This window comes from Vicugna pacos, chromosome 28, assembly GCF_048564905.1.
Source record: "Vicugna pacos chromosome 28, VicPac4, whole genome shotgun sequence".
Lineage (NCBI taxonomy): Eukaryota > Metazoa > Chordata > Mammalia > Artiodactyla > Camelidae > Vicugna > Vicugna pacos.
Genome location: NC_133014.1, coordinates 3,937,997 through 3,954,895, shown reverse-complemented (window position 1 = coordinate 3,954,895; position 16,899 = coordinate 3,937,997). Strand labels below are relative to the sequence as shown.

The 16,899-nt window shown below is 43.8% G+C and overlaps 1 long non-coding RNA gene across 1 annotated transcript; it reads right to left on the bottom strand.

Annotated features, from left to right (window-relative positions):
* Positions 1 to 15,404: 15,404 nt before the first annotated feature.
* Positions 15,405 to 16,142, bottom strand: LOC140690102 (uncharacterized). Its single transcript, XR_012065280.1, has 2 exons — positions 15,909 to 16,142; positions 15,405 to 15,543 (listed from the first exon to the last, which is right to left on the bottom strand). It is a non-coding gene; the product is annotated as an uncharacterized lncRNA (long non-coding RNA).
* Between the last annotated feature and the right edge of the window lie 757 nt (positions 16,143 to 16,899).

The following is a 16,899-nucleotide window of genomic DNA, read 5'->3' as shown; positions in this document are numbered from 1 at the left end:
GAGTGATCAAAGTCTTCTCGGAGTGCTTCAAGAGAGGGAAAAAAAAAAAAAAAAGAAGAAGACAGGAGCCACCACAAAACCTGCTCCAGGAAACCGAAGTTGGACGGCGCGCCTCAGCTCCTCCTCACCAAACACGTGGCCCCACGCGGAAATACGCCCCAACAACACGGTCTGGGCTCACTGTACCCCAATTAATACAATAATGAGCTTGCTTGGGTAACCAAATCCGTAATCAGCTCTATCAAAACGATGTCTGCTCCGGGAAGGACTCCTGTTAATTCTGCTTAATGCCTGACAGTGGTTAAGCACCATTAATACTCCATAATTTCATTGTATGTTATTGTAATCATATCAGCGTATATCTCAGTGGCCAGGCAAGGCTCAATAGGCTGCCATGAATTACAGGTCACGTGACTCTGCCTCGGCGAGAGACTGTCTTCCATCACAGCCAGCCCTCCGCTGCCCTCCCCGCAGTCAGTAGCCTGAGCAGGTATTAATAAAGGTCTCCTTTTTTAAATTGCACAGCTCTAAATGGTCTTTAAGGGACCCAGCAGTAATCTCAAGATCCCTATATTTTAGCAGGAAAGCGGGACAGAGGAATTAATAAGAGCCCTTTCTGTGTAAACTGCTTCCGGCTCTTGGCTATTGCGTGATGTCAGGGCGCTAAGAGAATTTTAAATGCACAGGATGAATTGTTTGTGTTGCAAAAGCGAAACAGGGGGCAAAGGCTAAGAGACTTGAGAAAATTGAAACACTGCCAGGGATGCTGGGATGCAAATGGCAACAAAACAGGGATAAATGCTCCTGCTCACATATGCAGGAGTCCTGCAGAAGGGGGGGGAAAGGTTATTAATTTTCACCAGGCTGTATCTTACAGCTGGTGGCTCAGCGTCAGTTTTTGGTGTAATGAAAATGGTCTGAGCAGAAGATAAATGGTTCATAAAGTGGACCATTTAGATGCAATCGAGGCTCAATCTGCCCGGTGACTAATCACGTCCCCCCAAGTAACGCTGAATTCCACGAACAGACTTTTTTCCTTTCTTTTCTTTTTTTTTTTTTTTCCGGCTGTACCAGTGAATTGTAGCCGGGTCTAAGTTCAAGGCAGGCAGAGAATTATCTTGATTTATTAGCGCACTCCCTGGCCGTGCCACTCGCCCGGCTGTGCCTTTGTGGGCTTCTGCCCTGTTGCTGTCGGAGTGTAATTTTTACTGTTCCCCGGTGACTAGTACACAGCATCATTTTCAGCTGCTAGAAAAATGGGCTGCTTTTGCACCTGTAATTTTTCTTCTTTTGCGGCTGAAGGTATATAATATATCTCTAAAGTGCGTAATAAGTTTCTGAAAAACGTGTTTTTAAAAGAAATTGATTCCAGTGGTTTATAAGCCCGAGCAAGGCCACGGAAGGAAACGCACCGGATTGCAAAGGTATGTCTGCTTGGCCGGGCGGCCATGTTTCCATTCCGTTGAGGAAATCCCGATGTCTGGTCCGGACTCTTAATTTCAGACATCTTTCTATACAGTAGTGGCTTCTCACAGTGAACTCTGATCAAGTAAGAATGGTGTTTATATGGGGGCTGTACAAGTCCTGATTACATATAAAATAGAGGAGCATCCGTCATAATGACATTTAATGGTGAGAAAGAAAAGATTCCAACAGAAGAGCTGTTCCTTCGCACAACGCCACTTACAGACTGTTCGCTTATGATGCTCTCCTGAGCTGGGTCAAGAGCAGCACACTGGTTCCCCGTATGTCTATACCCATGGAGAATAAACCTGGCTGTGATCTTCTTGATTCTGGCTGGGGGTTATTCACAGAAAGGCCAGTCGTTTTATGAGCATTGACTTTGGCTGATGAATAGCTTCACCGATAACCTTTGGAGCATCTTCCGATGGGAAACCTGTGATGCTGAGGACGCCAAGTCTCCTTGCGGGGTTTTCAAAGATTCCAGCCGAATGTTAAGAATGACCCATCCCATGGCAGGGTGGGGAAAGGGGTCTGAGCTGGTTTATTCTGAGCCCTCCAAGATTTTTTTTTCCATTTTCTGAGGGGACTGACAGATTTGAGACAGAAACTAACAGGCAGAAAACAGGGTGAAGACCTCCGTGATCCTACAGCATCTCTCAAGGAGCCCAAGCTCTCAGGTGCCATTCCTTCTGTGACATTAGTTTTTCCAAAGGCGGCAGAAAGTGTAGATTCGTTACTATCCAAGCAGCTTCCAGACCCGCGTCTTTCTATGTAGCAGGTGAGTTTTGCCGGCGTCTCCCCTTTCCCACGGAGCTTTGACCGAATTAGCTGTGAACCAGCTTTTGCAGTGAAACAGAAGGGCCAGAGTGATACTGACCACGCCCATAGTTTTAGCACCAGAAGAGGGTGGAGAAGCATCTCAGTTTGTCCTTCGTGGCCAAATGTTTCAGCCGAACACGTCTGTAACGACACAACCAGAGCCACCAATGCTTCCTGCCATTCGTCAACAAACGTTCACTGCATACTTGGTACATGTCAGGGACAATGACAGATTTGAGAAACACACAGGCGAATGAAGCAGAGCCCTCCCTCAAGAACGGGCAAGTTTGAATGACCAGTGATGAAGGAACTGAACGAATAGATGTCCTTGGCCTGGATGACGCTAAATACATCTGAGAGAACAAGGCCAAGGGTCACCAGCCTCTGCTTCTGGCCAGAGCCACGTAGGACCAGTGTGGCTTTGGAGAAGTCACTTAACATCTCTGTGCCTTGGTTCCATAGCCATAAAATGAGAGTAAGGAACTTTGCTCCATCACCACTCAAGATGATTTGGGGAATTAATTGGACGGTATTTGTGCCATCGCTTTGGTGCACCACAGGAATGTGAGGGTTGATGACTATTGCCTAAAAGTTCAGGGATTGTTACAAACTTTCAGATACCACACCTGCCCTGCTCAAGGACATCTGGTTGAGACAGGGCATAAGCTGAAATACAGCCCACTCCTGGCTCACCAAGCCATGTGATTGGGCAAGGAGCCAGGTCACCCCAGGAGAAAGAGGTGTGTACTCCTGATTTGCACAAAAGCACCACATGAACCAGCAATCGTGTGTGCAAACGTGCAAATTATGTCAAGACAGCTCTTGGAACCATTCTATCCCTGAGCATTTCCATAAACCATAAGTGCTGACTCTTTTACCCTCTTCTGTTGCATCCTACATGGACCCTTGACACCAAGCTATAGTATCTTGGAAAACCACATCTTGGTTTAAGAACATGATTTTTAACATTTATTTAGCCCATGAAAAATGTAGGCTTCAATGTTAACTCACAAGAATATACGTGTGCATGGGTGAGAAGGCTTTTGTGAACACAAAACAAAGCTTAGACAGTGGGCGGATCAAATCCTTTAGAAATAAGTATCGATCGAATTGCCCTGCTGAGGGTTAAGTCAGTCCAATGTGACCTCAACACAAGACCCATCCAACTGCAAGCTAGGATGATCTTTTCTGTGTTCTAAGTCTTCCCCAACAGCCCAAACTAACAGCCCTACCCCATCACTGACTCTGCCCTCGCCCACCGTGGTGCCTCTATGGCACTGATAAACCCTGAAATCATATTTTTGGTTTAGCTTACTTCTTTGTTTTCTAGTCCTTCATTTAGCAAAGCTTGAGTGAGTCTGGAACCCCAGCGTCCTCACCTGTCAAACAGAGATTCTAACACCTTTCAGGGCCAGTAGGGGAAGCGGAGGTGAAGAATCTGATACAGCCTACCCTGCATTTTGGACAGAATTAGCCCAAGGATCCCAAGAATATCTGAATCCTGTTCAAAATGTAGTAGCTCTTCCATGCAAAGTCCCTAGGGGACAGTTATGTTCGAGTGGCAGCAGCAAATAAAAGTAACCCTTCTCCCATGAGGCTGGAGTGGTGACAGGGCTCAAAGCCCATCTGTCAGTCTAAGCTGCCTCCAAGTAGAGCAGCGGATAAGAGATGAAGGGAGAAGGCAGAGCCAGGGGTGTGTGTGTGTGTGAGAGAGACGAAGTGGGGGTGGAGTTATGGAAGGGGAAGGTAGACCAGAAGCCTGATCCCCTGTCCACAGCCAGCAGGACAGAAAGAACAGAGCACAGGAGAAAAGCAAATTCACAAAGCTGAATTTTTAACCCACTGTGGCCTGACCCACTGGAAAAATCGTGTTCTCCAGTAAGGCCAACACATTGCAGCTCTTTCCTGCAGGTGTGGAGTTGGGGGCAGGGAGGTTGGCAGCGGAAGTGGGTGGCGGACACGCCCCACACACAGAGGTCCCCGGCACCTGACACGCAGGATCAGACAGTGAACGAGAGCATGATAATCTCATAATAGAACGTTTTCCAAATAAAAAAAAAAAACAAAAACAAAGAGAATTCTCTCCTTTTGAGGTCCCAAAATGAGAGTGACCTCAGGACTGCCCTAGATGAGTATGTAGGTTGTGGTCCTATGTCAAGGGGTCCCACCCCAAGCCAAGGTTAGCCCGGGTCTTAGTGGGTGTGGGTTGCCCTAACAAAATGCCAGAGACAGGGGCACTTCAACCACAGGCACTGATTTCTCACCATTTTTTTTTTGCGCTCACAAAAGTTCCCCTTTTTATTATGAGCAAAGCCAAATAGTGATCAGACTAGTAAGTCTGAGGGGACTTAGGGAAGATGTCCTTTGTTTGGTGGAAATACACAATGTGAAACTGTTGGGAAAAGGCAACGTAAAAGCCAGAGCTGAAAGCAAGACGCGAAACACTGAGATGGCAGGACATGAGGTGTATCTGGATGGGCAGAAAGACATGAATGTGACTGGACGGTGAGCTTGGAGACCACCTCTAAACAGCTGGCCAATCAGGTCTATTGCTGAACATAATTTTGGAATTTTAGGACATTCTGGTAAGAGATAGTTATGTTTCTCACAAGTGGCATTAAAAAAATAGTGAACTATATTGCCTCTGATATATCTAATATTTACCAAAAATAAATGTGCCTGTGGCTGTCTGAAGCTAAATTTGGACCAAACTAAGCAAGAGATAATAACCTGAGAAGAGTCCAGGAACAAGGTGCTGGCAGATTCAGTCCCTGGTGTGGACTCACCTCCGAGTTCCCCCTGTGTCCTCGTGGTGGAGAGGTCAGTCATCTCTTTTGCGTGTCTCCCAATAGGGACACTAATCCCATCTTGAGGGCTCCATGTTCATGACCCCGTCACCTCTCAAAGGCCCCACTTCCGAAGGCCATCACGTTAGAGAGTAAGCTTCAACATATGAATTCGGGGGGAATACAAACATTCAGTCCATAGCATCCAAGCCAGAGTGCTACTTATAAAAAAACCCGCAATAATGAAAGATAAAATTACGCTATCTCAGAACTTCTACCATCTTCCTTAAGAATGTGGAGAACAGAATGACTTAGGGGCTTTTGATTGACATTTGTGCAGAAAGACAAGTACTTAAGATTTCCACCATCTAAGTCTCAGAAAACAGAATGGCTTACTGGGTCTGTGTTGCAAATTAAATCAACACTTCTCCCTGTAAGGTATCAGCTTGTCTCTAAAAGCTCTTGGAGTAATCTAGTATCTGCTTGTCTCTTCGTTAAGGGAATCATGGCAACTGGGTACAATATTTATCAATAGAAAATGGAATCCCAAGACAGCAAAGCACTCACTGAGCGACTTTTACAAACGGTTAGGAATTAGGCATAAGGACTTCATTAATGGGAGTGTCTTCCCAGGCTGCAGATATCGGAGACCAGTTGGGTAAACTGGACCTGAGGACAGAAATAAGGAGTAAGAACTCGCGTTGACAGAGGCTGACCTGCCAGCACTTTGCACATTCACAGGCTCTGTGTGTTTCCGTGAACCTCTTTATATATAATGGCGTGACGATACATTGGTCCCGACGGTAGTTGAGTGTGTCTGTGTGTCTGCGTGTGTGTGTGTGTGTATTGTGTGAGTTTATGGGGGCTTGGGGAGGAGTATATGTTATTTGTGCTGGAACCCAAGTATGCTAATTGGTTAATTCTTGATTAGACAACTAAAGACAATTTTAAAGCACAAATTTTTGACTTTTTTCCCTATTCTTAAGGGGAAAAATAATTTCCTTTATAAGCGGAAATTATATTAAGAGTAATAATAAAATAATTAGCACCATTCCAAATGCTGACATTGAAATTTTGTCTTCATATGGCACCAAATCTTGTTACAGTCACGTTTCTTAAAAATTGATCCATGTATGGTTTCATTTTTTTTTTTTTCCCAGCTTGGCAAAGGACTTGGTTTAGCCAAAGCCTTACTGGCTCCATTTTCTCCTTATCTAGAATCAAGGCTGAAAGTAGGTTATGAACGGAATGAGCAGGCGAGAACGTAGGGGAACCTCCGGTTCTCAGTTCTCCCCTGTGTGCTTCTATCCGAGGACGGCTGACACGTCCGCAGGAGGAGCCCGGGCTGTGAGAGCAAGGAGATGCAGGGTTCAACTCGGAGCTGCCAGCGCTCAGGGCCAGCACTAAAGCTGCAACGGTCTGAATAGTAATAATATTCAAATCTACCTCCGCTCCCGGCAGGACAGACCCGGTGGACAAGGTGGGGCCGGGGGGCAGGCAGAATCGTGTGATTCTCTCTCTGCTTTCCCTGCAGCCACGTGCCCAGCAGGAACCAAGGTGGGTCCTCATTCCCAAGACGTCCTCGTTTGAGAAGTAGCTTTTCCTGCTAAGCAGCAAAAAAGTCAGGTGTCGATCCAATACCTCGTCCTACTACTGAGATTTCCAAGGCACTGGTCCGGCCGCATCCCACATCTACCATCAGCCACAGGCACAAGAACCTTCTAGGGTAAAAAGAATCAGTACATTCACCATCTTTGTTCACATCTCAAAACTCAAACATCTGGATTGTGTAGGCACTGCCGACCCTCAGATTGGGAAAAGAAGAGCCCCAAGTTCACCTGGCATCTTAAGCGCCTCAAGACCCCGCCCCTGGACACGCCTTCTGGCCTCAAGACAGTGCATCCTTTACTCACTAATTATCTCACTGGGGACTTGAAGTCTGTGGTTCTCAGGTTGGATTTTATTCCATCCAAGTATTCGCATGATGTGTGGAGGATCATCAGTGAAAAAAAGGAAAAATACTGGGATCTGTGAGTTGTACTAAATATTTTTTTTGAGCCCAGTTAGCAAGCATCTCCATGGGACCCTGAGTTGTACAGCTGAGTAGTTGCAAATGCCAATTCTTAAAAAGTTAGCAACCAGGAAGAATGGGAGTTTTCCCCTTGTTACCAGTCAGTTCTCCACAAGGGAGAATTTATCAGCCATTGACCTGATATGCCAGCAACTGATGATATCTGCTCCTCTCAAGAGATTATTTTACATAAACAAGGTCAAAATAGAATCTGCCTTCACAGAGTGAAGTTTCTTTTAAGGAACAAAGAGTAAAGGATCAGCTACTTGAAGGCATCAAACCAGAAGCATTAAATTACCAGTGCAACGGTGAACACCTGGGAAAAGCGATGCTCATAGGTTTGAGGTTCAAAGTCACTGTTGAAACAGCTGATCAGTCTCTTCAGCCAGTGTGCTCTTAGCTGAGCACCTACTACGTGCCACCACTGTCCTGGGTGCTAAAGAGAAGTCAGTGCACCGAACAGACAGAAGTGCCCTGCCCTCATGGGGCAAAAGATGTTGGTTTATTGGTTTGATAACAACGTCCCCAACCCCGACAGCCCTCCAAAGACTGTTACCAGGACAACCCAACACCTTTTTCGAGCAGCGTTCGCTTCCAAGCCTTGCTTGCACTCAAAGGCACTTTAATGAGCACTTCGATGATGTGGTGATAAAAAATGGCAGCAATGACAGAGAACACTGGTCTTCTATTTCTGCAGGCCTGAAATTGTCAACTCAGTGAATGAGTGAAAATTCCAAGTGTTATGTTTGGAGTTGGCTTCAGCCAAACCTCCCGTGAACCAGTTCCAGGAATGAACAGGTGAGAATTGAGCCCCCCAGTCAGCCTCCACATAGGTACCAGTTCTGTCCCTCTTCACATTCGAAGAACCCACGGCTCACCTCCACAGACCACGCCCGCACAGGGTGGCCGGTAGCCTTTGGAGGTCTCCGAGGGTTCCAGCTGGATGCCAGCCAGCCATTCAGAAGTGAGAGTGGTCCAGCCTCTGGCCAAGCCCCCACCCCCACCATCCAGTTCCCAGAGAGGTAGCATGGCATGCTCAGCTTCCCCCATCCCTCTTTCTGTCTTCATTTCTCATTTATCTTTATCAGTGGACGTCTGGAAAACCTAATTGCTGTTATTTCCATCTTGAGCAAGCTAATAAGCATCAGGGAAGGAAAAGCTTTTTTTTTCCCCTTCTCCCTGAATTTGCCCAAAAAAATTAAAATAAAATAAATAATGATAATAATAATAAGCAATACAATAAAGGCCCATATTGATAAGGAAGCCGTAACTCGGTCTTTGCAGTAACGAAATTTGCTTTCATTAAGGCAGAACATGCAGCCTTGCTCCTTGGTTTCTTTGGTGCGTTGCATTCACCAGCATAAATAAACCTCCCGCTTTCGAGCTGGGAAGGCTGCTATTTTAAAGATGAAAAAATTTCAGCTTCTGGATAGCTGCTTTCATTTAACACAGCTTCAAATGAATTTATGAACTGTTCTATAATGTTTTCTGCATACACCAAATGGCAGGCTTTAGGCAGAAACCCAATATATGTTTAGTTAGTATATAATAAACATAATATTTACATGGGCTCTGTGCTGTGTTAAGACTCAAACGCGGTTGCTCTATAAACTGTTATTGAATTCTCTAACACAGAGCCCTCAACCAAGTGGTCCACCAAGATTCCAGGGGAATTTTTGCAGGGAGACCCCGACCTACCCCAAGTGCACACACACGCACGCACAGACGCACACACGTGCTTATTGGCACACGCACGTGGGCACGCAAATGCGTCTCTCCCTCATTTAAAAAAAAAAATCTCTTTGATCAAAGTCTTGACAACAATCTCATTTTCTTTGACCACTAGGGTGCCAACGTAGTTTAAGATATTGTTTTTAACTTTAAAGGTGTCTCTGTGGTTTTGAAGAATGTTTCAAGAGCTATAAAAGAAAAATTTAATCCCAGCAGATAAAGAAGTCAGTTCATTTCTTAAGCAATAAACAGAAAGCAGGGGAGGTGCTGAAATACGTGTGCTTATATGGAATTTTTCTTTGCAAAGCCCACTAGTTAGGCCCTGTAACACCTCAGTTGATATTTCTACAGTGCAAACACGATAGTGGAAATTAAGTTGCCCCAGCAAATTTAGTTTAGTGGAAATTTGTTATGAATAAAACGCTGCTGTTGGCTCTAGAACATTGAATTTATCCACCAAATAATATCCCAGAAATACCACTTCAGAAGAAATCAGCTCTAAATAATTGACAAATTGGGTTAGTTTAGGACCCTTTTGACCTCTGTAATGGAAAGTAAAAACACATTCCAGTTATTAAAGTCACATATATACCCTCTGGTAGGGGAGCTTTTAATTTTAAGCTGGGCTCTGTCGGGGCCATTTGATAACGCTCAGAGAAATTTTTCAACTGCTGCTGTTCGATTTGGGTCAACCTCCTTTGGGAAAATGGAAAAAGATAAATTTGTAGCTTTTCATAACACACAGGAAGACGTCAGAGATTTTAAACATTAAGACCTATTGGAAGTGAAAGATAGATTTTTGGTAGGTCTTTCTGACTTCCTCTCAGCCCCGAACTTTTTCTTTCTCCCTTTTCTTTAGAAAGAAGGTTTAAATATTTGTGCTGTTGAAATAAAAGGACAGAGAAACAGCCTTTCTTATTAATGTAAGACATTTCTTTTTAGATAAGAGCTGGAGGTCTTATCTGCCATATTTAGTGCAATTCTGATGTTTCAGAGAGGAAATGGCAAGGTATTATATAAACTATTTCCCTAAACGTTTTTTCAAATGCACTTATAAAATACTTTTATTGGCTAGTTCTCCTTTGTGAGAAAAAGCATAGCTTGGTGGAAGTTCTCCAACATGGCTTTCCACGTTGGAAAAAAAATTTACAAGCGATACAAAGGATTTACATTTATTATATTATCAGTATCATGAATACATATTCAAAACCACAGCCTTTCTTTATGGTGAAGAAACTGAAGTAAGAAAATGCATCTCTATTGTTACATTTACCTAGGATAGGTGCTCAAATTACATGGCTCCAGTAAGTGGGTTTTTATGAGAACTTTATAAATGTTGTGTCTTAAGAATGAGCATGGAAATGAAGGTTCTACAGCTGTGCACACCTAGCATAGCTTCAGCTGCATGCGGATTCCTTTATTGCACTGTGGGCTTGTGAGACAGCGCGCTGTATCCAACTTTCATTATGTTCCTTGTGAACCCACCTTGCCCTTTCTCGCCCAACAGAAGAGAGAAAGTCTTCGTTGCTGGAAAATCTTACCCTGACTCCAACATCAGAAGCGGATAGGAATGCTTATAAAAGTCCCTCCTTGGGGGCTTTCGATTCTGTTTTTCAAAGCTCTCCCACTGGGGACCCCACATCCCAAATGTCTTGGCTTCCCCATCAGACCCCATCTCTTCCCTCTGCTGCCTCTCCACCATTTCATGGGCCGGCACACTCTCTTCCAGGCAACTTACTTAATTCCACACGTACCAGGCACTCAGCTTGGTCCTTATGTCTGGATTCTCAGGGTTTCTGGGTAAAGATACACTACGGGGCCCCAAAAGATGGAAAAGGTTTTCTCGTTTTTGTGATGAAATACACTGACTTTTGACAACAAGCTCATACTTCAGCTTGACTTTGAAGCCATTTGATGCAGAGAATATTGGGAATTGCTTTGGATAACGCAAAGAAAACATATGCTTAAATAAGAAGTCGTTTTCTTGTTTCTCAACCAAGTATGAAGAGGTGGAGGGAAGAGAAACAGCTGAAGAAATCAGGGTGAGGACACGTCTCAGTGTCTAAGGAAAGGAGTTTTCGCCAAGTACCAAATGAACCACCCATAAAATCGATGTTTTCACTCCCCGAGATTTAAGAGCTACTCCAAGAAGCTGTGAAACGCGCCAAGACCATGAGAGTCTCGTGCATTAGTACCTTCCAGGCAGTGGACAACCTTGTCTGTGGGCTCATCCCTCAATGCAAACAAACAGGATGATGCAATGTTGCATGATTACACCCACTCTCCGGGGGGGAAAGCAAAGAATCACACTTTGTCTTCATCATCTGGGGTTTGTGCTTCCTCGGCATATATTTAGATTTTAATCAAACCAATCGGCTAAAACGAAATAATGTGTGCTCCAATTCACATGGAAGAGAGGATTCTAAAGGACCAGTGCCCACACCGATTAGAATGGCTGTGATCATAAACAAACAAACTAACTTAAAAAAAAAATCAGAAAATTAGCGTTGAAGAAGATGTGGAGAAATTGGAAACTTTGGGCATTGTTGGTAGGGATGTAAATTGGTCCAGCCACTGGGAAAACAGTATGGAGGTTCCTCCAAAAATGAAACATAGAATTACCATACGATCCAGAGATTCCACTGCTGGGTATATGCCCAAAAGAACTGAGAGCAGGGATTCAAACAGATACTGGTACCCGTGTATTCATAGCCACATTACTGACAATAGCCAAAAGGTGGAAACATCCAAGTGTCTGCTGAAAGGTGAGTGACTGACAATATGTGTTCTATGCGTACAGTGGGACATTATTCAGTCTTAAAAAAAAAAAAAGGAAATTCTAACACAAGCTACAACCTGGATGAAACTTGGTGACATTAAGTGAAATAACGCAGACACAAAAGGACACAGAGTGTATGAGTTCACGTATCTGAAGTACCCACGGCCGTCACATCCACAGAGATGGGGGTGGAAGCCTGCCTCCAGGGGGTGCAGGGAGAGGTGTGGAGAGTGAGTGCTTAATGGGGACAGAGCTTCAGTTTGGAAAGACGACATGGTTCTGGAGATGGATAGCAGTGACGTTGTACAATGTGAGGGTCTTCAGTGCCCCTGATCTGTAAACATGACTTAAATGGGGCATCATACGTTACGCACATTTTCCCACAATAAAAAAGGAAAGGACTGATGCCACCTCTCACTGAAATCTCGTGATGAAAATAAATTAAATGTGAGCAGATCTTTTTGTTCAAGCCAAATAAAAGCACGCCCTACACAATAACCCTATTTAATATTTCTACTACTTTCTCCTCTTTTTGCTGTTCTCTTTTCGATCGTGTCTGTCACATTGCCTCACCCAGATTAGCAGTGCTGGAGGGTTTCTGGTCTTGTTCTTGACTCTAAAGAACTGCTTTTTGACAACCCGGGGCTGGTCTCTCATGGGTCCTCCTTCTGTTTGGGACATTTCTTTCTATTCCCCGTTTACCTAAAATTCTTGTGAAGCATGAAGAGTTTGTTCCATTAAACTGATGAATCAAAATGTATTTGTTTCTCTTTGAAGACATCAGTATCCTTTGAGTTTCACATAATTTGGGGTTTTGATTGCAAAGATTTTTAGGATACCCACGTGACCTAGTTTTCTGACACTTAGAGTAAGTTCTAAGTTTATTCCTAGGAAAGTGCTTTCAATTCATCTCAGCAAGTGGAATGTCTTCTTTCACTATGTCAGAATTTTAAAGGAGCCCTCAGCCTGTGTCACAAATAGATTTTTCTTTCCTTTGTGTCTGACTTCTTGGACTTTTTCCAGTAGAGCATGCCTATCAGAACCTCGGTTTCCCCAGCATTAATTCACAAAAGATTTAAAGTTCTGTCACCCAACACCAGACCAGGCATTACGGAAAGGAGTAAACGGGCACTTCCGACTCCAGGCACATGTTTTGTAAAGGGTTTCAAAGTCAAATTTCATCACTAATTTGTTCTTATTTCTCAGTCTTACTCAACCAACATTACTTACGTCTGTCTTGAATGGTGTCAATGTGAATTAAAATTAAAATATCCTTTATGCGATCGGAAAATAAATTCATAATTGAGCTGACCATACCATTGTCCTTGGAATGTTTGTCACACACAGGGTTTATTTTCTTTATTTTCTATAGCTCATTCTGGCCAAGATCAAATTAAAGGTACGATTTGAGAAAAATCTTCATCAGTCCCCTAAACAAGCCAGCCTTTGACGGCAACCCTGGTGCCCAGTTACAGTCTTGAAATTTGTTGCCTGGTCATTTGACCCTGAGTCCTGCTTTTATTACATCAATCACTCACTCAACAACTCCTTTTTTTTTCAAAAGATTTTTTCCTGTGTCCACAAACTCCTGGTTGTGAAACATGAGTTCAGTGTGGAGAGCTTCCATTATATCGCACTTTGTTTTGCCAGGAAGAGAGGCTGTGTTTTTCGTGTTTTTCTATGCACACACATCTTTACCGTTTATCAAAAAGTATATGCTAGAATAGAATGAGTCCTTTACTCTCAAAAGTAGGATAAAGAACCTGGTTCAGTCTAAAAAGATTTTCACGTATTTTGAATGACACATGTTATCTTTTTATGCTATTTCTATATCTCTTTAATTTGCGTACATGACTTTTATAATTAAAAGTTAAATGGGTGCAGCTAAATGTATTCCATTCCTGCTCAAACCCACACGGAATGCATACAGATACAGCCTACATTCATGGCTTGTCGAATTCATCAATTAAAATAAAATATGACTTCACATGTGTGTCCTCTGTCTTACTCTTTCAACCAACGTCTAGTCGATGTTTAACTTCCTCTTGGATATTTTACCTAAAATGGTTACAGTTTCTTCCCAATACATACCCCAAACTGTATGTGTTCCCCAAACAAGTTAGGAAGTCTGTCCCTGCCACTGGTGCCAACTGTGATCCCAGTCTCCGAATCTAGTGCCGTCTTGGATTCATTCTTTACTTCCAATATTAGTCCAATGACATTAGTCTGTCTTCCATCCAGTATTAACCGCCTGGTGAGTACCAGGCTCATTTCGTCTCTGAAGTTTCTCGTCCTTTTCCCCTCATTCCTCCTGTCATTCTAATCCAGGTCCCCATCACCTCTCACCTGGATAACTGTCATTGTTGCCTCTTCTGCCTCAACCTTCCACACACACCAGCAGACATCAAATCCTCCTGTGTCCCAGCAGTATCTTGAAAAGATTTCTAATGTTAAGTCAGACCCCTACCCAGGCCTGCTGATTTACATGACACCACCTGGACTCCAAGCTCAAGTGCTCGGTCGCTAGACATTTATTAAACATCTAATCTATCTGTCAAGCCTCTTGGTAATCCAGCCTCCTGTCTCTCCACCCTGCTTCCCGTCACTACCCAGTGGGTAATACGGACTCCAGCAGAACACGGACCCCAGGCCACCCTGAGCTCATTGCTGCCTCCACACAATCTCTTCTCTTTCTTTACCTCTAATCCTCTCCCCTCTTCCTTCCTTCAGTCCAAGTCATCTCTACCTTGGAAAGTTTTCCTGATAATTCTAAACTCTACTGATGTCACACTCTCCTGGAAAATGTCTGGTCAGTTCAATCCAATTGCATGTTGACTCTTTACCATTGAGTACAATTTCTGGCCAACCCATGTATAAACGGGTTCAGATGAGAGTCCATGTCTTACCTTCTTCTATAAGTCCTGTGGGGGTGCCCGGGAGGCTCTGCATGTGGAGGAAACACATTGGTTGGTTAATCACTGAGCACCCCTCCAGCCATTCTACTGTATGTACTAGGTCTTCCAAGGACAGCAGAGGGGAGCAAATAATGTTAATGATCACAGAATAAGAACTGAGAGCCTTCAGGAGAGAGAATGCAGCTGGATAGCTCCTAGGAAAGCCATTTAGCAAAAGTCAGGCCTCATTTGGAGGTAGTTTGACAGCCTCCCAGCATAGGGCTCACTCTGGTAGACAATTATGTCTGATATGAAAATACATTTTTGGAGCTGTCGAACTAGACTTCTTCTGATTATTGGCCTATTCAAGATCGTAAATATCTATAAATGTTCAAATTAATAGGGTGGGTGGGACCGTCTACAACAGCCCCACGACTGAGATCTGGGCCTCAGCTCCCCAAATGATTTGCATGTGCAGACCCTGTCAATGTGCTTCTGGAGAGTCTGGCGAAAACTGCAGGAATACAGATCAGAAATCGCATTTCCTGCTTGGCATCTATGAGGGAGGCTCGAAGGGTGGGAGCTGGCCTCCCCCTCGGCCACGAGACAATTGTATCAGAGTGTTCTGTTTTGTTCTGGCTGGAGCGTGTCTACTTATCAAGGGCAGGAAATTGCATTTTAACTTGGATCTGTAGGATGTCCGCAGGGGAAGGGCTGATCTGGTTAGGGGGGAGGAGGCGGGAGGAGGACCAGGGCGGAGAACAGTCAGTGCTGGACCACCGCGGGGCCTGCGGCCATCCGCAGCTTGGCAGAGATCAGAACTGCCTTAAAGAACACAAAACAAAGCAAGGGACTCGGGCTGAAGATTCAAGCAAGGTCGTCTTCTCCAGATGGGAAGAAACCGGGCACTGTTGGTCTCATCCGGAGGGGAGCCGTGCTCCCACCGCCGAGCTGGGGCCTCCTTACAGCCCCGCTGTGGTCGCTGATTCAGTGATGGTCCTGAGGAGGAAATAAGAGGCCAGGTTGGCTGATGCTAGATTACAGGCCTCACTGATACCGAGACAGGAGTATCTATGGGGCATGAAGAAGCCTGGGGGGTGGGGGGTTTGCAAGTGAAGGGAAGGGTATTTTGTGAGCAGTCTTTTGTTTGTGTTGAGTTTATAATGAATGTGGGAAGAGATCTGAGGACTCATTTCAGCTAATGAAAAGACAAGGAGAGCTATTAGGGAATCTTAATATACAGGAATATGAAAGCAAAATCACATGGATTCGCTCTTCTGTAAACAAAAGCAAATAAATACTAATTGGGCATTTAGCAATTAAAATTTGATCGAAGAGCAGGCATAGAACTAGTTGCTTCTTACCTCTTAAATAGGTGTTCAGAAAGCGCGGGATTCATTCTCCTTCCAAGTGAAGGGTGTGTGTGCATGTGTGTGTATTCCAAAGAAGTGAAAAAAGCAAAGACAGACTTCAAACATAATATATGTATATATATTACATGCACGCACACACACGCACACACACACAGATCAGGAAATGTGGAACTTGCCAGAAAGCAAAGCAGCATGAGAGACTACGGCTAAAATTCCAGCTGCAAGTCTAAGCTGGAGTGTGTAACAATTTGTCTTCTCAGACTTCATCCTCTTATATTTCCTGTGACTCAGGCCATGTCATAATGGTCATTCTGACATCACATGTTGAGAGGGAAGGGATAGCTCAGTGGTAGAGCTGGTGCTTAGTGTGTGTGAGGTCCTGGGTTCAATCCCCAGCCCGTCCATTATAGAAATAAATAAATAAATGAACCTAATTACTTCTTTCCCAAAAAAGCAAAAAACAATACCTGACATTACATGTTGGTGCAAATAATAAATTAAATACGTGAAAACAAAACAGAAACAGACTCACAGACATAGAAAACAAACTTATGGTTACTGGGGGGAAGGGGGTGGGAAGGGATAAATCGAGAGTTCGAGATTTGCAGATACTAACCACTGTTTATAAAATAGATAAACAAGTTTCTACTGTCTAGCACAGGGAATTATATTCAATATCCTGCAGTAACCTATAATGAAAAAAGAATATGAAAATGAATATTTGTATGTACATGTATGACTGAAACGTGATGCTGTACACCAGAAATTGATACAATATTGTAAACTGACAATACTTCAATAAAAAAAAATGTTTAAATACACAAAAACACTACTATATTTTTTCTAAATCTTGGTTGCTTTTGACCCACTCACCTTACTATGCTAGTTTTTTGAATAAGGAACTCAGCAGAGTGTGTTTTTGTTGTTCTCTCTTTTGCTGGATCTGCTGGTCCATCTTCTGAAATAATATGAAAGAAATGCA